The sequence below is a fragment of the Bos grunniens genome, chromosome 2, assembly GCF_055505025.1.
Source record: "Bos grunniens cultivar Pamir isolate PY7600 chromosome 2, Bosgru_T2T1.0, whole genome shotgun sequence".
NCBI classification, from domain to species: Eukaryota; Metazoa; Chordata; class Mammalia; order Artiodactyla; family Bovidae; genus Bos; species Bos grunniens.
The window spans coordinates 7,271,205-7,292,928 of record NC_141166.1 but is presented as its reverse complement, the minus strand read 5'-3'; the positions used below and the strand labels follow the sequence as shown (position 1 = coordinate 7,292,928).

General features: G+C 45.1%; 1 protein-coding gene across 8 annotated transcripts in view; it reads left to right on the top strand.

Moving 5' to 3' along the window:
* The window catches only part of LUZP1 (leucine zipper protein 1), a 103,488-nt gene that overhangs the window by 59,090 nt on the left and 22,674 nt on the right, over positions 1–21,724 (top strand). For 4 of the 8 annotated variants that reach the window (XM_086327760.1, XM_086327743.1, XM_086327767.1 and 1 more), the window contains exons 2-3: positions 11,261–11,465; positions 13,733–13,836. The gene's annotated coding sequence lies outside the window, so the exon portion shown is untranslated. The remainder of the gene's footprint in view (positions 1–11,260; positions 11,466–13,732; positions 13,837–21,724) is intronic. The other 4 variants (XM_086327793.1, XM_086327784.1, XM_086327803.1 and 1 more) reach the window with 2 other exon arrangements.

Genomic DNA, 21,724 nt, shown 5'->3' with positions numbered 1-21,724 from the left:
TCCAGGGTAGCAACTAGCTTCATCAGACAAGAGGTAGCAAGAGAGTGAAGAGTGAGAAGGAGAGCGAGACAGGCAGCAAGAAAGAATTTAGTCCTTTGTACCTAATCTCAGAAATGACGTCTCATAACTCTTGCCATATTCTGTTTATTAGAAGCAAGTCATTAGGTCCAGCCCACACTCAAGGGGAGGAGCCCCCACAGAACATGGATACTAGGAGGTAGACATCACTGGGAGCCAATTTGGAAGATCACTTCCCTTCTAGAGATGAACTTAGAGTCTAGGTCTGCTGACTTTGCCTTTTGACCATGTTATTGATGCCACTGGGGAGAAAAAGTGCCTCTAACCCCTGCATTCCACTTCTATCCATGTAATAACTCTGTTATGCAATTTCCTTCTATGATAGTCTGATAAATGTCGTGTTTATTTATGTTAGTAACCATCGGCAGTTGTTAAAAATCACAAGTAGGATAGGTTGATTGGCTCAGAGGTTGATCAAGGTAAAAAATCTTAAGAAATGAACTAGTCACCAATTCTTAAGAAAATACTGACTGTGTTTCACATTGTACCAGGCTTAGGGAGCTACAAAAGGAATATGAAAGGATAAGATAGTATATACTTATTGTGTGGAATGGACAGTAAGTGCAAAAAATGAGAAATCAGCATGGAGTCAATTCAACCAGTACTTTTTGAGTTCTTTCTGTGTACAAAGCTCTATGTTAAGTGCTATGGGGAATGTTAAACTCAGTGAGACATCCTTCTGCTCTCTCCTTAGGAGATGATATAAGATAAAGCTATAATGCAAAGCAGACTGGAAATTGCTCAAGTAGAGAGATGAAGTGCTTTGAAAGATAGGATGGAGAGGCTTAGAATATCCAAGCCCTTTGAGATCAAGTCTAATGTCTTTACCTTTTTGGGGACATGGAGCAATTTAGTCAGAGAAGTTCAAGAAACCTTGCTAAGATAAGGAAATCATGTGGAATTAGAAAGAATATAGGTTTTTCAGGTGCCAGGGACAGAGGGACTTGGGTTGGAGATAGGTAGCCTTGGGTCATAGAACAGAGGACACCGGAACTGGGGACCTTGTCAGTCAAACTTACCCCTAACCTGGCCAAAGGTAAGCTCTACCTGCTTTGTGGACCTATCGTGTACCAGTAACCGCATGTTAGGTGTGCAGAGCACTGTCACACGCACTGTTGCGTGTGATACTGCCACTCTTGTAGGCATGGCAGATTGTTGTTTCTGTCTTAACAAATGAGGAAACTTTGAGTGAAGTTTTTCTGAGTAAGAAAATTAGAATAATTCTCTACAAGAGTCCAGAACTAATAAATTGGAGAAATACTAGGACCTAGGATCCCATCACCCTCTGTACATCCCAGTGTGTGTATATGAGTGTTTTGTTTGTTTTTAATACTGAAGACATTGGCTTGAGACTTGTTGGCAGGCATGACTTACTAAAAGAGCATGATACAGAGACACAGCCTCAACTGCAAGAAGGAGCTTGGAGGGGGTCATGGGAGACCCTGGCAGGGAGCCTGACCCGTTTCTTCTCACTCAGGGGTCCTCCCTGCCCTTTTAGATGCTGCTTGGTTCCACCTCTGGCCCCACCCACCCACCTTTTTTAGTACTACTTTAAAACTCTTTAGGTTGGAACTGGGCAAGTAAGTTTCTCAAGCTGCTTCTCCTTTTCTTGGTGCGCATAGACAGAGGAAAAGAGAAACTAAATGAACTTGGGCAGGGGATGTAAGGTTTAATCAGAATGGTAATGAGAAGAAAATTGAATTAACATTTGTAGCATGTATTTCGGAGAAGGCGAAGGTACCCCACTCCAGTACTCTTGCCTGGAAAATCCCGTGGATGGAGGAGCTTGGTAGGCTGCAGTCCATGGGGTTGCTAAGAGTCGGATACAACTGAGCATCTTCACTTTCATGCATTGGAGAAGGAAATGGCAACCCACTCCACTGTTCTTGCCTGGAGAATCCCAGGGACGGTGGGGGGCCTCATGGGCTGCCATCGATGGGGTCACACAGAGTCGGATACGACTAAAGTGACTTAGCAGCATGTATTTGATGCTAGGCCTGTGTGCTTAGGCACTTATATAACCCTTACAACAAACACATGAGATTTTCTGGAGTCTGTCCCTCTGCCCTCTATACTCCAAATAAGCACTCTGGTCCAAACACCTAGACTCTGACCCTACCAACTGCAATAGCCTTTCCTTAAGTCTCCCTGCTACCGGCTGTCCCCATTCACCAAATAATAGTGAATTAAATTTCTAAAAATTTAATCAGATCAAGACTCTAATCTCTAATGGCTTTCCCTTTCATGAAGTTTGGATATTATCATTTCTGTATCCACCTGAAAACAACTGAGATCGTGAGATTTAGCCTCTGACCTGATAGGAGACTGAATTATAGTGGGAACCCAGATTCCCAGCTCCTAAGACTAAGTGTGCTCTTCCCATTATAGTGTGTTGCCTGGGGAGCAGGCAGGGTGGAGAGGGAGTGTGGAAGAAAGACAAAGGTAAGTGCTCTCGGGGCTGTAGAATGGAAACAGACTTCTTGTTGGGGTAGAAATAATGACCCCCAGTTGTGCCTTGAAGTTAAAATGGCAGCAGAAAACCTTTTAAACGCAGGCCTTTCGTAAGAAAGCCCAGTACTCTGTTCCTGACGGCACTTAGTGAAAGAGTATAGAAGCGCAGATGCGGTGCACACGTAAACGGAAACTCATGGGGACTGGGCGTTTAGGAGCCGGTCCCGAGGTCATTTAGGCGGCGTCCTGATTGGCCGTGAGGGCGTCAGACTTCTGGGTGACTGGCAGCGTGTGCATGCGGCGGTGCTGCTTGGATGAGTAACACAAGAAACAAAGCAACTCTTCAAACAGAAACAGAACAACTCTTCTTCCTCAGCCCCACATTCTCTGTAATCCATCATCTTTGCTTTCAAATAGCCGAACTTTTCAAAAAAAGTTGTCTATACTCACGGCCTGTCTCTACTCACTCAGCTCCAGTCTGGCTTCTGTGCTTATCATTTCAGTGCAACACCTCTTACTAAGGTCACTGATGTTCTCCATGAAGCTGAATTCAACACTTTCCGTCTTTAATTTTCTCAGTGAAGATGACACTGTTGACCACCTGGTTTTTCCGGAAACAAACCCTCTCTTCTCTTGGCTCCAGTGACATACTGTCTTCCTTGTTGTTTTTGCAGGCTCATCCTCCATTCCTCAGCTATTAAATGCTCTGCTCTCCCAGGCCCTCCTCTCTCCTTGTAGTGGACACTCTCCCTGGGCGATATCATCTGCCCCATTGACTTTAGTCGCCACACCTCTCACACATGACTCATAAACGCATGTCTCCAGCCTAGATCACTTCCCTGTGCTGAAGACTCATCTATTTATTGTCAGTCAGTCTCTGTTCTAGACCTTGGGGATACTGTGAAGGGCAAACAGAAGGCGGTGGTAGGGGTGGGGAGGAAGAGACAAGCAATAAACAAATAGACAAAGTGTCAGACAGGGTTGAGTGTTAAGGTGAGCATAACTAGGGTGATAGGTTAGAGGGTGAGAGCTACTTTAAATCGGCTGGTCAAGTCTTCACAGAGGTGGTGAAATTTAAGCTGACTCTTCAGTGACTAAAAGGAGCCAGCTTACAAAGGGAAGGGAACAGTGCAGAGGCCCTAAGACAAGAATGAACAATGTGTGTGCAAGGAACAGGAAGTGAGGGGGAACCTGGTGGGAGATGAGGTCTGAGAGGAAGGGGCCAGATCATGTAGGGTCTTGTAGGCCATGATGAGGACTTTGGATTATACTAAGTGAAAGGGAAAGCCATTAGAGATTAGAGTCTTGATCTGATTAAATTTTTAGAAATTTAATTCACTATTATTTGGTGAATGGGGACAGCCGGTAGCAGGGAGACTTAAGGAAAGGCTATTGCAGTTGGTAGGGTCAGAGTCTAGGTGTTTGGACCAGAGTGCTTATTTGGAGTATAGAGGGCAGAGGGACAGACTCCAGAAAATCTCAGAGTTGATGGGACTTGGTGGTGGATTTGCATGTGGCACGTGAGGGAAAGAAGAATCCAGGATGATTCCAGGTGTTTGGCCTGGACAGTTGGGTGGATGGTGTGGCTGTGAACTGAGATGGGGAAAGAGGAATGGCGCTGGGGAGGGAAGAGTGGACAGTGAAGACCAACAAGAGTATAAGAAGCTTTTCACAAAAATGGCACCGAAGGTGAAGAAGGGAGCCCCTGCCCCTTCCAAAGCCAAAGCAAAGGCTGTTAAGGCCAAGAAAGCAGTGTTAAAAGGCATCTACAACCACAAAAATAGAAGATCCAGACGTTGCCCGCCTTCCAGTGGCCCAAAACACTGCAGCTAAGGAGGCAGCCCAGATATTCTTGGAAGAGCTGCCCCTTGGAGGAACAGACTTGACCACTCACTATGCCACCATCAAATCCCCACCCCCACCCCCCCGGCCCCCAAATGAGCCATGAAGAAGACAGAAGACAGCAACACACTGGTGTTCACTGTGGATGTCGGGACCAACAAGTGCCAAACTCAACAGGCTGTGAGAAGCTCTAGAACACTGATGTGGCTAAGGTCAACACCCTGATCAGGCCTGATGGAGAGAAGCCATTTGTTTGATTGGCTTCTGACTATGGTGCTTTGGCTATTGCCAGCAAAATTGGGATCATCTAAACTGAGCTGGCTAATTCCACATATAAAAGTTTTCATTAAATTTAAAAAATACATGAGACTGTGGATTTGATGTTGATTAGATGTCTGGGTAGAGATGTCAGGTAACTTGTTGGATATGCTACTGGAGTTTGGGGCGGGGGTCGGTCACTGCTGAGGAAAGCTTTTGCAGCCATTGGGCTTCAAAAGTGCTGGGACTGAATGAGGTTACCCAAAGAAATGAGGTTACAGATAAAGAGGCCCAGGATTGACCCTTGTTGAGTAGAGGAGGAGCCAACAAAAATGAATTAACAGTGAGCCAGTGGAGTAGGAAGAAGCTCAGGAAAAGTATGATATCCTGGAATTAAGGAAGAAAGTGTTTTGATGGAGAAAGAGTGGTTATTTGTGTTAATGCTGTTTAGAGGTCAAAGAGATGGTCTAGAATTCGGCAACATTGAGGCCTTTGACCCTTATGAACAGTCTGGTGTGCTGAGGATAGAAGACTGGAGTGAACTGAGAGGAGGAAAGAGGAGGAACAGAGAATGTAGACAACCTTTCAAGAGAAGAGACATTGGAGCTGGAGTGGCGGAGGAAGTGAGCTCGAGAGAGAGTTTATTCTTTTTTTTTTTGGTCTTGTTTTTTAAGATCAGAAATTCTAGAATCTTGCTTCTCAAATGTGGTCTCGGACTTGGAAGTGTGAAAGTAAAAGTGCTAGTCGCTTGGTTGTGTCGGACTCTTTGCGACCCCGTGGACTGCCAGGCTCCTCTGTCCGTGGGATTCTCCAGGGAAGAATACTGGGAGTAGGTTGCTATGTCCTTCTTCAGGGGATCTTCCCAACCCAGGGATCAAACGCAGGTCTCCTGCATTGCAGGCGGACTCTACCATCTGAGCCTCCAGGGAAGCCCATATGTGGTAGTACTGTGTATGATCTGTACATAGCTCATTTGACACATGACTCGCTATTTGAGTTCACCAGTACCCTTACTGGCCTACCATTGGAGAAGTCCACTGATCATGTGCTTGGATGTCACAGCAGTGTCACATTGCCGCACGAATGTCTACATACTTCCTCTCAATTGCTGTACCTATACTGGTACAGAAATAGTCAAATGGTTATTCCAGTAGTCATGTATGGATGTGAGAGTTGGACCATAACAAAGGCTGAGTGCCAGAGAATCAGTGCTTTTCAACTGTGGTGTTGGAGACTCCCTTGGACTGCAAGATCAAAGTTGTCAGTCCTAAAGGAAATCAATCCTGAATAAATATTAGAGGGACTGATGTTGAAGCTGAAGCTCCAGTACTTTGGCCACCTGATGCAAAGAGCTGACTCATTGGAAAAGACCCTGATGCTGGGAAAGATTGAAGGCAGAAGGAGAAGGGGACGATAGAGGACAGGATGGTTGGATGGCATCACCAACTCAGTGGACATGGGTTTGAGCAAGTTCTGGGAGATGGTGACGCTTGGTGTGCTGCAGTCATGGGGTTGCAAAGAGGTGGGCGTGACTGAATGACTGAACAGTGACATCATCCTGCTAACAGTTCATGAGCCAGTGCCAAGTTTGTGGATCCGACTTCAAGTAGCTAATTTCTTGAGCTTGTTTGTATGCTGGTGGACGTGAATCTTTAAAGAGAGAAAACGATGTAAGAGGGAGTGGGGATAACTGTATATGAAGCTAAGAGGAAACTAGAGCCATAGTAGGTATGAAAGGTTGTACTTTATATACCAGTGGAGACTTCATTATCACAGTAGGAGAAGCAGAATGCTGGTGTGTGGTTAGATCTGAAGTTAGGAAAATCATGGTCTGACTGTTGCTTCTTGGTTTTGATACTGTTTCAGATTTGACTGGGGAGCCACCTTGATATCAGCCTGTATTTAACAAAAGTTCCATTTCAGCAAGGATACATGCATATCAGATAAAGAACATAGTGAACTGGATACTACTGAATGTTTCCTCTTGGTGACAGGGTTATTAGCTGCTGGGGGCTGGAGGTTTATTGGGAGGGAAAAAAGATGTGAATCATCTTGGGGAGTAGAAAAGTGAACCTACTAAGGGAAATGTAGCAGGATTGCTGGCAGCTTTGAGAGAAAATTGTTGGAAATTTGTGGTGATCAGTTTAAAATCTTATCAGTCAATATGGTTATATTTTCTCTAGAGATACAAGTTAGGTTATAATTTAGATGCTTTGGTGTTGGCCTGGAGAGGTTGTTAGTTTGGTTTAACAAGGGCTGAAGTTTTACTGGTTGAATATGAAGAAGGAATGCATAGGACCAACCGTGAGGGAAGTGAGGGCACAACGGGGAGGGGTGTAATTCCGTTACGTTACTTAACCTTATATCAAGTCGTATCTGTTTAGTACTGATAATTGTCTGTTTCACAGAGTTGCTGTGAGGATTAAGTTCGTTCATATAAATGGCCGCAAGCAGGGCCTGGAGCATCGGGTGCGCTGGGGCATCCGTGATGTGCCCTGTTACTGCTGCTTCTGGACCACAGGACCCTCCTCCTTTCTGATCTCTTGGCACCATCTTTACCTCCTTCCATCTGTTGTTCATACTGAAGTCAAAGTGATCTTCTTGAAATGTGTACACATTTCAAAAGTTATCTCTTTTTAACACTTAGATGACTTAAGCTGTTTGGATAAAGATGCAAACCCATAATTTGGGCTCCAGGGGCTACATGGTAGGACTCTCTCCAAATGTCTCCACCTCATTGCGTCTCTTGTAGTTAATGTTTCTCCCTTCTTTGGTTACATAGATTTACTTTAGTTCCGCTAGCTCACTGTGCTCCCTCTTCTACTTGGAACGTTCTCACCCTGGTTGGAGCTTTTGTAGACCTAGGCCAGCGGGTCACTTTCTATTAATGGTATTTCATGTATTTTGTATTTTATATGATTCTTTAGTCCCTCCCACATGGTCTAGCAGTTAGGATTCTTGGTTTTTACCTAGGTGACCAGGGTTTGACTCCCAGTGTGGGAAGGAAGAACTTTCTGGGCTTCCCAGGTGGCGCTAGCGGTAAAGAATCTGCCTGTCATGACAGGAGTCATAAGAGACGCGAGTTTGATCCCTGGGTTGGGAAGATCTTCTGGAGGAGGGCATGGAAACCCATTCCAGTGTTCTTGTCTGAAGAATCCCATGGACAGAGGAGCCTGGTGAGCTACAGTCCATGGGTTGCAAAGTCCAGTCAGAACTTAGAAAAGTATCGTATTAAACAGTAAATGCCTTGAAGACAATCTGTTTCTACTCACTGTTTTATTCCCAGTGCTTGCCCTAGAGCCTAATGCATTATCAGTCAATATTTGAATGAATGAATGAATGAATGAACAAAGTACCCATCAACCTCATGAAGGTTTGTGACATTTGGACTGTGGATCAGGACTGACTTTTCTTTGGGTGAGATCCGAGAGCTGATTGCTTAGAGAGTTATAAAGGAGAGGAGAAAGCGTATTTTGGGACAGAAATAGCTAGGTGAGACTCCACTTATCAGTTACCACTTATTAGCTCCATGACTTCGAACCTTTAATTTTGTCTCATTTATAAAATAAGCATGATGGTATTTTCCTGATAGGGTTCCTGTGAGGATTAAATTAGGTGACAGAAGCATTGGGTTCCTTGCTTCTTAGGTTGGTTTCTGTGACTTGCTGTTTAACTACATTCACCGTTGATGTTGTTTAGTTGCTCAGTCACGTCCAACTCTTTGTGACCCCATGGACTGTAGTCCGTCAGGCTCCTTCAGTCCATGGGGTTTCTCAGGCAAAAATACTGGTGTGGGTTGCCATTTCCTTCTCCAGGGGATCTTCCCGACCCAAGGATCAAACCTGCATCTCCTGCATTGGCAGGCAGGTTCTTTACCACTGAGCCACCAGGGAAGCCCATTTGCCATTACTTGTTACAGTCCTTATGGCTCCTTGATACCCTAATGATAGACTTCTAGAGGTTAAAGGCAGCCAGCATGTTCTTCTGAAGCAGCCAACTTTGTTAAAGCAGGTGACTAACCAACAATTTCAGGCATGTGGTTCGGTTGCTAAACCCCACAAACATGGGCTAATTGCAAGGAGGCCTAGTCTCAATTATAACCTACTAGTTAGGAAAGGAAGCAGAAGAGCCAGGTGGCATCCTCGAGGGCCTGCATTTAAACAGAAATGCTAATCGCAAGCTAGTCTTACCAGTTGTTTGTTAGTAATAAGTTCTTAAGAGCCTAAGCCCTTTCTTTTCAATTCCAGCCTGTATTTTTGACCCTTTGTTGGGCAAAGCTTCTTTAGTGAAGTGAAGAAAAGCCCTGTAGCTCAGAGGTGGGATGACTAGATACCAGTCCTGTCTCTGTTTCCTAAAAGGTCTCCTAAAAGGGTCACACGGCTCTCAGTCTGTTTGCTCATCTGTCATATGGAGGATAAGAGAGTATCTTCTTCTCATCTTAAGAGTTTCAGGAGTAATAAGTTATCCTGGGAGGAGCAGAAAAGGAAAGACATTATTCGAGCAGACATTATCCTCCATCAGAGATAAGTGTTGAAATCTCTGTTATTAACACAGTTTAAGAATTAATCACAGCACTTGAGAACAGAGCACTTGCACTGGACTCTGTTGCCTGCGGGTAGGTGGCCCAGGTAGGAGGGCAGGGCTTACGGAAACTGACAAGTCTTGCAGCTGAACTGCAACATGATGACCTCAGTGGGGTTCTGGCACGAGGCTGGCTGTCGCCAAGTTGCTCTCTTCAGCTCCCAACCGACCGCCGTTTGATTGGTCCCACCCCATCCTGCTAGGAGCCTGTTTCCTAGGTTGGATTTTTGTTGAAGAGACCACACAGGGCAGAGAAAGGTTAAAATCCCTCCTGACTTTTTTCACTAATAATCCTGAGAATGCCACCTCAGCAGTTATAGGGGAAAACATGACTATCTCCTGGCTTCTCAGTACAGACAGTGGAGCATTAGATTTGAATCTTAGGACTTTGAACAGTATGGTTGTCTCAGGTTTACATTTTTTTCTCCTGCCTTCTCATTTTCCACCTTTATACTTTCTTTTTTGCTTATGTTTGAAAGGCCACAGGAGGTTAATTAGTTGACGGGGGTAACCTGGTCCAAAAGAATTGCAGGTAATGGTTTCTCTGTGATCCTTAGTCATTCTGGTTCTCTCTGATAACCTGTTTTTCTGATAACAGAAAGTAATCACCGCATACACTTAGGTGAAAGGCCTGAGAGTGAATTTTCTAGAGATTGTGGATGACCCATTTATTTCAGTTTGAATAATTTCTGTTGATCTACAAGTTTCATCGAGTCTTTTCTGTGTAATCTCCATTCTCTTCTTAAGCCCACTCATTCAGAGAACTTTAAAATTTCAGATCCTGCATTTCTATTCTAAAATTTCCTTCCCCCCTCCCTGTCCCCCCCCCCCACCCCTCCCCCGCCACCACCAATTTCTCTGCTTTTAATAGCTGTTACAATAGCTGCTTTAATGTCCTTGTTTGATAATCCCAGCATCTGGGTCATCTTAGTGTTGCCTCTGTGGATTTGTTGTTGTTTCCTAACTCTTGCAGATGGTTTACTTCTTTCAGTTCTTCGTGTAATTCGGGCTTGTGTCCTTGGCATGGATGTGTGTGAATGCTATGTTATAGAGACTGTCCCATTGCTGTGTTTGTTTCAGCACAGGCGCCTTGGGCAGACTTCAGTTGCACGTTCCGTCTCACGTGCGGCGGGTGGCTGTGCACGGCTCAGTCCGGTCCTTTTGTCCTTAGCGGACGTCCTTGGATTCTGCCCTGTGCAGCTGTGGTTCAGGGTCAGCTGGAGTCCGGGCAGAGCATCAAGCAGAACCTGGGCTCTCCATGTCTGGCTGTCTTCTTCTTGGTGTCTGTGGCTGCCCTGGTCTCCCTGTCCTCCGGTTCCCATGAACAGAAAGCCTTGGGTTTGATTTTTAATTGGAACTTCAGCTGGACAGCCCTCAAGTCAAAGCTCCAAAAGTGGGGAATTCATGCCCTGCCAGTCCTTATTAAAGTGTTTTGGGACAGAGGTGATACACATTTAAGAGAGTTTTGTTGTTGCGTGAAATGACTCATGTATTATAGGTCAGCAGCATTTCAGGTGGTGGTGCTTCTCCTGGCCCTTCAGTCCCTTCAGGCTTCTGATGCTGGCTGTACTGTGACAGCGGAAATAGTGCTGTAGGTCCGCACATTACAGCACCAGCTACATCTTCATGCAGAAGCACAGGGCGAGTGGCCCACAGGCCGTCTCTTCACCCTGGTTTTGCCGCAGAAGGAGCAGTGTGCTTGGTGTGCTGGCTGGTTGCAACTTCACCATTCTCCTGACGGAGTTATTAATACTATAATGCATCCTGTGTTTACCCACAATTCTGACCTTGATGCCTTTAGTCATGTCACTGCAACCTAGGTCTGAGCCCAAAGAGTAAGAGAACTTTACGTTCAGCAATCAAGTGAGGATGGACTGATGGTTTCCTTTCTGTGGCTTGTTAGTTATCTCAGGTGGACTCAATGTGTTCACTTCAGCCAGCTTTGCTGCCTTGGGCCAGTTTCTTCTCCTTTGCTGACTCCTTTTCTTCTCTGGGAGATGAGGCAGTTGGACTCCCTGATCTATAAGGGTCCTTTTATCTCTTTTCCTAGACAGATAGCACATACACGCAGAACCACCACCATTAGCACCAACAGTAACAGCACAAAGCACCAGAAGAAATGCCTTGGGGAAGTGGCCTGGCAAGATCTGTCAGGGCGGAAAGGCTCTGAAGAGGCAGCGCTGAAGAGTTGGAGGATGTTTACAGTTATCCTTTGTTTCTGGGGACAGAGGACCAGTACACCGAGGATGGAAGAAGTAAGTGACATTCAGGAGCAAAGGAAAGAAATCATTTGCCCTTAGAAATAAGGAGAGAGTCTGTGTCAATGGAAAACAAATGAGGATCATCTGGAGTTCCTGTTTGCTTGCTTTTTGGCAGGGTATTCCATCCTGTTTTGAAGAGACGGGCTCCTAGGCTTTATTAATACGCCAGCAGGTTTGGCTGGAGGTGGGGGCAGCGGCTTCAGTAGAGGCGCTGCTGCCACTGTTAGGGCTGCAGAGACCATGGTGGTGACAGACCAGATTTATGTGGCCATTTCTTGGAGTTTAAAATGTTTATGTAGGAAAGGTTCTAGGCTATACAAAGGAAGGGATGTGTATGTGTGTAAAAAGGGTGGAGGGGGCAGGACAGAAGGTCTGTGGGCCAGTCCTGCTGTTTGAATAGCAACCACACTTAATCTGCTTAGATTGATTCTTTTTTTGAAGCCCGCCCACCCAAGCCATCCTTCAGGTGCTGCCCTTAATACAGGTCCTTTTTCTTCTTCTTTTCTAGCTGTGTTCATTGCTTATCAATAATTCTCTCTTAGGTCTTATTGGCTTGAGACTTCAAGCCTTCATCTTTTTAAAGGCCATTTGGGAAAAGCTATCATTTTATTACTTCTCCATCTTTATTCTAGCCTTTCTCCCCAGGAGGATGGAGGTACAGGCAGATTCTGTATATTTGAATGTGTTATGGGGTTGGTAATAGAGGTATGGAAATTGGATTAAAGGGGACCTAGCAACAGAAGAAGGCAATGGCACCCCACTCCAGTACTTTTGCCTAGAAAATCCCATGGACGGAGGAGCCTGGTAGGCTGCAATCCACGGGGTCGCTAGAGTCGGGCACGACTGAGCGACTTCACTTTTCTTTTCACTTTCATGCATTGGAGAAGGAAATGGCAACCCACTCCAGTGTTCTTGCCTGGAGAATCCCAGGGACGGGAAGCCTGGTGGGCTGCCGTCTAAGGGGTCGCACAGAGTTGGACACAACTAAAGCGACGCAGCAGCAGCAGCAGCAACCTTGCAGGGAGGTCACAGGGTGGTCTGTGGGGGTATGCAAGGGAGGGGTGGGCAGCTGTGATGAAAGGAGGTGCCATGGGTGCAGGACCACATACGAAAACCTCTAAGCTTGCCACTAGCTTAGAAGCCATCTTTCCATTCTTTCTTAAGACCGGGATAGACAGATGTTTAACCCAGATCTTCCACCTTCATTTACTCTTCTCCAGAGTTGGGGTAAGATTCAGTGGGTTAGGAGGCTTTTCAACTCTCTTGTAGAAGGTTTGTTACAAAACTGGGGGTAAAGTTTGCAGGCAGAGAGGCTCTATTTTTTAAATTTTGTTTTATTTTCTATTTGGCTGCTCTGGGTCTTGGCTGCTGCACGAACTTTCTCTAGTTGTGAGTAGGGGCAGCTCGCTAGTTTTGGTGCCCAGCCTTCTCCTTGCAGTGGCTTCTCTTTGTGGAGCGTGGGCCCTAGGACACATGGGCTTCAGTAGCTCAGTGGGCGGGCTCAATAGTTGCTGCGCATGGGCTTACTGGCCCCGAGGCACGTAGGATCAAGCCCATGTCCCCCGCATTGGCAGGCCGATTCTTAACCACTGGGCCACCAGGAAAGTTCAAGAGGCTCTCTTTTTGTTCTGATTGATATTGGCTGGTTCAGGGCTGTTTTGAGAACCAAGTCTAGAAGGTACTCCAATGAGAGTCAGCATGGTGACATGACTTTTGTAATTGGACAGTCTTGGATTTAAAGTCTCTGTCACTCACAACTAAGATGTTGGACAAGTCACTTGTCTTGTTGAAATTTAGATTCTTTGTCTATAAGGGAGTAACATTATTGTGGTATTGTCTGGTGTAAAACGTAAAACATATTGTCCAGGGTGTGGTGGATACTCCACAGATGTTTGGGTTTTTTTCCTTGCCCATATTCCAGAACATCTGATTTTTAGTGGAATCCCAGCTTCAGCCCTAAGCAGTTATGTGACTCACTCTTTCCAAGTTTAGTTTCCTTCCTTAAAATGAGGGCATTGAACTAGATTTCTGAGATCCCTTCTGGATGTAAGCTGTCATATGAATGTTTAGACCATTGGGGAATGTATAGGTTTGTTAATTTCAGGAATGACAGTGTAGTCTTGGGACCATGCCATCCGATAGGAAAGGGGAAGTTTCCAGAGCCAGATGCCCCCTCTTCCCTGAGGAGGGAGACAGGCTCAGCCCAGTCTTGTGCAATTCACATTTTACCTCTCTCTGCCTTCTATTTATATTCTCTCCAGGTCAAGAGGCAGCTGCCATTGCAGTATAGTGCGTGACCGTGTCCACGACAGCAAGCATCGGGAGCAGGGAGAAGCATTGACAGGAAACTTCAGTCCCCTAAATGGTAAGTGTGCCACAGTGTGCTCAGCCACACTGGGGCGAGGATGGTAAGTGTGACACAGTGTGCGCAGCCACGCGGGGCGAGGGAGTAGTTTCTGTAGTCTCTACAGTTTTTCCACCATTGCGAGAGAGGGAGGTATTTATTGATGATCCCTTCTGAACCAGGTACTGTGCTAAGCACCTCACATGTTTTCTCACTCAGTCTACCAGCCAGTCTACCATTTACTGAACACTTACTATATGAGAGACATTATATCCCTTAATATTTACACCAAAGTGTGAGGTAAGTGTTGTTATTGTCACCACAAACAAATGAGCTTTGAGAGGTTTAAGTAACTTCTCTAAGTTCATACAAGTGGCCGATGGCAGAACTAGATTTTAAACCTGGTTATTTTCATTTCACTAAGTTTCTCTTCTGAGCACGTCACTTTTTGGTTGAGGGAGTGACTGCCAGCTAGTTCCTTCCTAGCCCTTTCTGGATTCTGTGTGCCAGTGTTTTATTAGTGGTGTTGAATAAGGAAGTGGAGGGTACTGACGAAACAGAAGACGCTTGAGCAGAGTGGCCAGAGGACCTCATGGTCTTGGTCCCTATGGTAGCTGTGGACTCATTAGAGTAGGGTTCTCTGGAAGGTGGGGCAATGGGGCAACCAGAGGGTGAGTCTGGGAAATGGGTTCTACGCATAGGAGTGGCTGGACATAGGAAAGGAATCTTTCGTGAGACTTCTCAGTCTCACGGGAGCTCCTGGAAGCAGGCACAGTTATGGACAGGACAGGCTCTTCTTGAGAGAGTGGGAAACTTGAAGACAAATTCTTGATCTGTTAATTGGTTCAGGATTCTTGTTCTGTTCCTTCCCCTGGAGCGTTTTTCCTACCTCAGGGAACTGGGTAGGTAATGAAATTCATTTTTGGTTGGGTGGAGTGGCAGTCAGTACTCATTTGTTCATTGATCTTTCTGAGGGTGCTTTAGTCTCTCTTTATTGGAGCACCCTTTTTTTTTTTTTAATATACTTGGTGAATTTGGGAGGGGGGAGTAATCATTTTCATCAATAAAATTTATTACATGTACCTCTCATACATACTTTGCCATATACTGCGCTTATGTCCTGAGGGTACCACTTACCGCATGCCTAGAGCTAAGTATTCAGCATTGAACAAAACAGAAAAAAATTCTTGTTCTCAGGGAATATACTCTAACGGGTCAAAACATTAAAAAAGTGAATAGTTAGATACAGTAAATAAGTAACACCTACATGTGATAGGTGCGCAGAAGAACAAGAGCGGGCTAAGGTGGCAGTTGGAACTGATGAGGAGCGGAGAGACTGTTACTTTCTGTCAGGTCATCTGGAAAGGTCTCTGATGAGGTGATACTTTAAGCCAAGATCTGAAAGAAGTGAGAAACACACCCAAGGAATTACATGGGAGAAGAGCATTCCAGGCGGAGGGAAGAGCAGATGGAGAAGCCCTGAGACACAAGCGTGAGTGTGCCTGTCGCAGGACCAGCGGGGCTGGAGAGGAGTATGGGAGAGCGTGTAGGGACCGGACAGAGCAGAGCTGGCTGCAGCCCACCCCGGGCCCGAGAGCTGGGGAAGGGCCTTTGCACTCAGGGCATTTTATTCTGAGATAGGAGCCACTGAGGAGTGGACAGCAGAAGAGAGACATGACTAGACTTGTTTTTTGTTTTTCTTTTTAATAAATGCTTATCTATTTGGCTGTGCCAGGTCTTAGTTGTAGCACTCAGGGTCTTTTTTGATTGTGAATGTAGGATCTTCAGTGGCGGCATGTGAGCTCTAGTTCCTGCATCAAACCTGGGCCCTCTGCATTGGGAGCACGGAATCTTAGCCACTGGACAACCATGGAAGTCCTGACTTAGGTTTTAAAAGGCTTACTCTGTTTCCCGCTGGGGAATAGACTGTGGAGGATGGGGGGAAATGGGCAATGGCGGAAGCAAGGAGACAGGTAGGAAGCTTCTGCCTCTGTCAGTTGTCAGGACAGGGATGAGGGTGGCAGTGCTGCGTGGCCAGAAAGGAATGGATTCTGGATGTCGTTTGAAGGCAGAGTCAAGTTCTGACTGTCGCTGTAGATATGTTTGATTTATCTGGAGTTAACCCTTAGGTCACATGGGCTTGAGAGTATCATTAGAAACTTGACAGTGATCCCTGCTAGAATTCTAAAACAGATTAAGCAAAGGATAAGAGCAGAGAGAGGACCCTGCAAGTCACTAACTCATACGAACTGATAATTTTTTTTTTCCTTTAGGTTTTGCCATGATTTTGTGTAAATTGTAAAATCAGCACAAGTTTTTTATTGAAGTATTAGGGGGGTGGGAAATCACACCATCCAGGGATAATTAACCATATATCCAGCACTTTGATGTATATCAGGGCAGTTCATTTTTTGAAAAGGCTCCTAGGCTGGACTGGGGGTTCAGAAATGTGCTAAAAACGTAATGTGTCTAAAGTGCTGAAATTAGGTATTTAACATTTTCTCATGTGACCCCAAGACAGAATTTGGGGCCAGCTTGCATGTAGGTGATGTGCAAGTACTGGTTAATAGATTGATGTTTATTTAGAGGGGTTGTTTTTAATGGTGTTCTGGAGGGCTTTTCTTGGTTATATTTTATTTAACAATTTGAAAATCAATTTGGATGAAGATACAGAAAAGATGTACTTGTTAGATAAACAGTGAATGCTTATAAATTGGAAGGTGTAGAAAATATTTAGACAGTTGAAACTATTGATCGAAACTGACTTTCAGGTTGAAATTTTAAAAAAAAAAGGTAAATAATGTAACTGTAAGATGGATCAGGTCAACCAGAAATATTAAATGGAAAACTCCAGAAATAAACGGAGGCTTTCCTGATGGCTCAGCAGGTAAAGAATCTGCCTGCAGTGCAGGAGACGCCAGAGAAGCAGGGTTGATCCCTGGGTCAGGAAGATCCTCTGAAGGAGGTAATGGCAACCCATTCTGGTATTCTTGCCTGAAAAATTCCATGGACAGAGTGCCTGGTGGGCTATAGTCCAAAGGGTCACAAAGAGTTGGACACTGCACAGAAATAAAGAATTTATAACTTTGAGTTGCCTGCTGTTCTGAGTAATGTGAATGAATCCTTGACCCAGCCTTTATCCAGTTGACTCTTGAACAGTGCAGGCTTGAGCTGTATGGGTCCATTTTTATGTGGATGCTTTTCTATAGTAAATACTGCAGTACAGCATGGGCTGCAGTTGGTTGAATCCATAGACCCAGAACCCAGGATGCAGAGGAGCTGAATATATGGAGGGCCAACTGTAAGTTACACACAGATTTTTGAGTGCTTAGAAGGTCGTTGCCCCTAACCCGTGTTGTTCCAGGGTCAAGTGTATAGCAAAGACATAGTACATATAGGGTTTGGTGCTGGGTGTGGTTTCAGGCGTCCACCAGGGGTCTTGAAACATATCACTTGTGCATAAGAGGGGAATTTTCTATCTACAGGTTTGAGGGCTGTGTACTTTTGTTGGAGGAGGGGCTGTCTGAACAGACTTCAGAAAACTGCAGTGAGAGATTACCAACTATCAGAATGGGGCAGGGGAGGCTTGGAAGAAAGAGGCAGAGGGAAAGGGGAGAATTCTACATGTGCTCCTCAAACATTACCACTCTAGCCTCTGCGCTTGCTGTGAGATTGCAGGGGCTTCTGTGCTGCGCCAGCGATGCCAGTTCACCTGCCCTGCTGCTCCCCTGCGCCTGGCATGGCAGTACTGCCGAGTCACTCAAAGTCCCCAAGTGCATCATTGTTTTACTCGCCTGCCCTCCCTCCCTTCCTCTCTGTAAATGATTGCTTTATACCTTTTTTGTACCGCTGTTCAAACTGCTACAAAGACAGCAGTAAAAAAGAGGTCCACCCCCCAAAAAACCCCAAACCATGTTCCTGACCTCGTAGATCATACGGTCTAGTAAAGAGACAGTAAGCAAATACACAAAGAATTAAGTGGTAAAATGTACTGAGAAGAAACAGGTAGAGTATCTTGCCATAGAGCTGTCTGAAGATGAAATGAGTTGCCTTGGGAGGAAATGAGTATCCTTCCTGTCATTAGAATTGTTTGAATAGGAGCTGAATGACTACTCGCTAGATAATTTCTTCATTGAGTGGGAGGTTGGATCAGATGATCTCTAAATACTATCCAACCCGGAAAATGTCTATATGCTAGTTGGGCTACCAACCCCAAGGTTTGCATGTCTAAAATATGCATATCTAAATCTAAAATCCAAAAATGCCTGTCTAAAATGAATTTATGATTCTGGGAAAAATAATTAAGTTCAGTAATTAAATAGAAACACTCAAGAAGTGATGGCGAGATGTGGATAGCCGAAGGTTTTAAGACGGGCAACTAGGAATTGTCAGGAGGAAGCTGCTTTAAAATAGTTCTCCCATTTTCCTTTAGATCAGGGACTTGCAAACTGGTCCACAGGCCCACTGCCTGTTTTTGTAGATAAAGTTTAGTTGAAACACAGATTCATCATTTGCTTATGTACTGTGTATGGCTGCTTCACACTGTGATGGCAGTTGAGTAGTTGGACAGAGACCTTAGGGCTTACAAAGCCTAAAATACTTGTTGTCAAGCTAAGTCATATACTTATATGGATACCATCAAACTTGAAAGAAAAAATTTGCAGATCCTCTACTTTAAATGACTGTTGGGAACAGGAAGTGAATCATGGCAGCTGTGTTGGGGGAAAGGGCAGGCCAAGTTTGACTATGTACTATTTCAGACCTTCCTGGCCCACCAGGACAGGAAAAAGAGCCAGCTTCCAGAATGCTGGATAGAGCCCCTTGGAACTAGGTTCAAAACCTTTGGCAGAAAGGGGCTCATGAGAGACAGTTGGTGGGGCATCTTGCTAGTATGAGTTGGAGCTGAGGGAGACACCGGTGGGGAGGGGGAAGTTGGCGTTAAAGAATGGTCTCCCTGTCCTGTTCCTCACTTTCCCATGATTTCTGAGGCTTAATATACATAATTTCCTTCCCAGACCCACACCCTTGGGCACAATTAATTGCTTCTTCTAAGCTCCCAGCACACTTATCAGGTGGTGAAATGTATTAAGTGGAAAAAAAAAACAAACAAACAGGAAAAGAGAACAAGGATCCAGAAGAGTGGGTGCTGTGTTTTGTGAGATGGTCAGGGAGGCCTCTTTATTCTTGTTTTATAGTTAGGTCTAGTTTTCTGATTCCTTAAAGGCAGGGGTTGAGTTTTAACCATCTCTCTCTAGCACTTGGCTAGATGGTGGGTTCATCATGGATGTTCCATAGATGTCTCCAAAATAAATGAATTTTAACTGGAGACACATACTTGATGGGGAATGCAGTAGGACTGGAAGCAAAGGCATCTGTCTCTTCCCTTTGTGGATGGTCCTGGAAGAGTAAAGCATCTCTTTCTCTGGCTGTTTGTAGGGCTGAAAGGTCAGAGATAAGTGACACTAACCCCATTTTCAGTCCATTTCCTTGTTTTCCCAGGGTGGAGGGCTGATGTTAGTGAGTTGCTCTTTTTAGGAGGATTCTTCCTAGTGAAATTTCAGCAATATGTGAACCGTGAACTTCCTGATGTTCAAGCTGGTTTTAGAAAAGGCAGAGGAACCAGAGATCAAATTGCCAACATCCGCTGGATCGTCGAAAAAGCAAGAGTTCCAGAAAAACATCTATTTCTGCTTTATTGACTATGCCAAAGCCTTTGACTGTGTGGATAACAATAAACTGTGGACAATTCTGAAAGAGATGGGAATACCAGAACACCTGATCTGCCTCTTGAGAAATTTGTATCAGGTCAGGAAGCAACAGTTAGAACTGGACATGGAACAACAGACTGGTTCCAAATAGGAAAAGGAGTTCGTCAAGGCTGTATATTGTCACCCTGTTTATTTAACTTATATGCAGAGTACATCATGAGAAACGCTGGACTGGAAGAAGCACAAGCTGGAATCAAGATTGCCGGGAGAAATATCAGTAACCTCAGATATGCAGATGACACCACCCTTATGGCAGAAAGTGAAGAGGAACTAAAAAGCCTCTTGATGAAAGTGAAAGTGAAGAGTGAAAAAGCTGGCTTAAAGCTCAACGTTCAGAAAACTAAGATCATGGCATCTGGTCCCATCACTTCATTGGAAATAGATGGGGAAACAGTGGAAACAGTGTCAGACTGTATTTTTCTGGGCTCCAAAAACACTACAGATGGTGACTGCAGCCATGAAATTAAAGGATGCTTACTCCTTGGAAGGAAAGTTATGACCAACCTAGATAGCATATTCAAAAGCAGAGACATTACTTTGCCAGCAAAGGTTCGTCTAGTCAAGGCTATGGTTTTTCCAGTTGTCATGTATGGATGTGAGAGTTGGACTGTGAAGAAGGCTGAGTGCCGAAGAATTGATGCTTTTGAACTGTGGTGTTGGAGAAGACTCTTGAGAGTCCCTTGGAATGCAAGGAGATCCAACCAGTCCATTCTGAAGGAGATCAGCCCTGGGATTTCTTTGGAAGGAATGATGCTGAAGCTGAAACTCCAGTACTTTGGCCACCTCATGTGAAGAGTTGACTCATTGGAAAAGACTCTGATGCTGGGAGGGATTGGGGGCAGGAGGAGAAGGGGATGACAGAGGATGAGATGGCTGGATGGCATCACTGACTTGATGGACGTGAGTCTGGGTGAACTCCAGGAGTTGGTGATGGACAGAGAGGCCTAGAATGCTGCGATTCATGGGGTCGCAAAGATTTGGACATGACTGAGTGACTGATCTGATCTGATCTGATGCATAGGACTTTCCCAAAGAGCTTTTGCTGACCTTAACTTTTGCTGTGAGGTAGGTGGGGTTGATAAGGCATGGAGAAGAAAAATGAGTCTGCCAAAGAGGGTAGCATTCTAAAAGGAATGTGGTCTTTGGAACTTGGGTTCACCATCTAGCTGTCCTGCTTACTAGCTGTGTGACCTTGGGCAGGTTTGAGGGTCCCTATTCCAAAAGGTTACTGCGTAAGCTGAGTGGTTAATGTTAGCTGCTGGGCTTTGTCCAACTCTTTGCAACCCCATAGACTGTAGCGGGCCAGGCTCTTCTGTCCACGGTATTCTTCAGGCAAGAATACTGGAGTGGGTTGCCATTCCCTTCTCCAGGGGATCTTCCAGGCCCAGGGATTGACCCGGGGTCTCCAGCCCTGCACGCAGATTCTTTACCATCTGAGCCACAAGTAATAGTAATAGCTACTATTTGTTGTACTTGTGTGGGAGGCATTCTGCTAAGTGCTAAGTGCATTCCATGCCAGGGGATTACCATATTGTCTTTGGATGGATGAAAAAACATCAGAGAACTAATTTATTCAAGTAGATAGATTAGGGATTCCTAGAGAAAGCCTGTATGCTGCTGCTGCTGCTAAGTCACTTCAGTCATGTCTGACTCTCTGCGACCCCATTGACGGCAGCCCACCAGGCTCTGCCGTCCCTGGGATTCTCCAGGCAAGAACACTGGAGTGGGCTGCCATTTCCTTCTCCAGTGCATGAAAGTGAAAAGTGAAAGTGAAGTCACTCAGTCATGTCTGAGTCTTAGTGACCCATATAGTAACTACTTAATATATAGTTGTGCTCAGTTTGAGACTGTCCTGTATTTGTTCCCTTTGTACCTGTTACTGATCTGTATATAATCAGAACTCCTCACTTTGTAAAAATGCTGAAGAATTTGTAGGGAAGTGATTTAACCCAGTGCGAAGAGTTCTGGGTAGAGTCAGGAGACTAAAGTCCTTGATTTTGCTAAGTTGCTGGAGAGATCTCGAGTCTCAGTTCTTTCATTTTTAAAATTAGAGGATTAGGCCAAACAAGCAGTTTTATTTTAAATAAAAGCGGTAGAACTCTTTCGTTACAGTCATGTGGGGGAAGCCCAATATGTTAGGA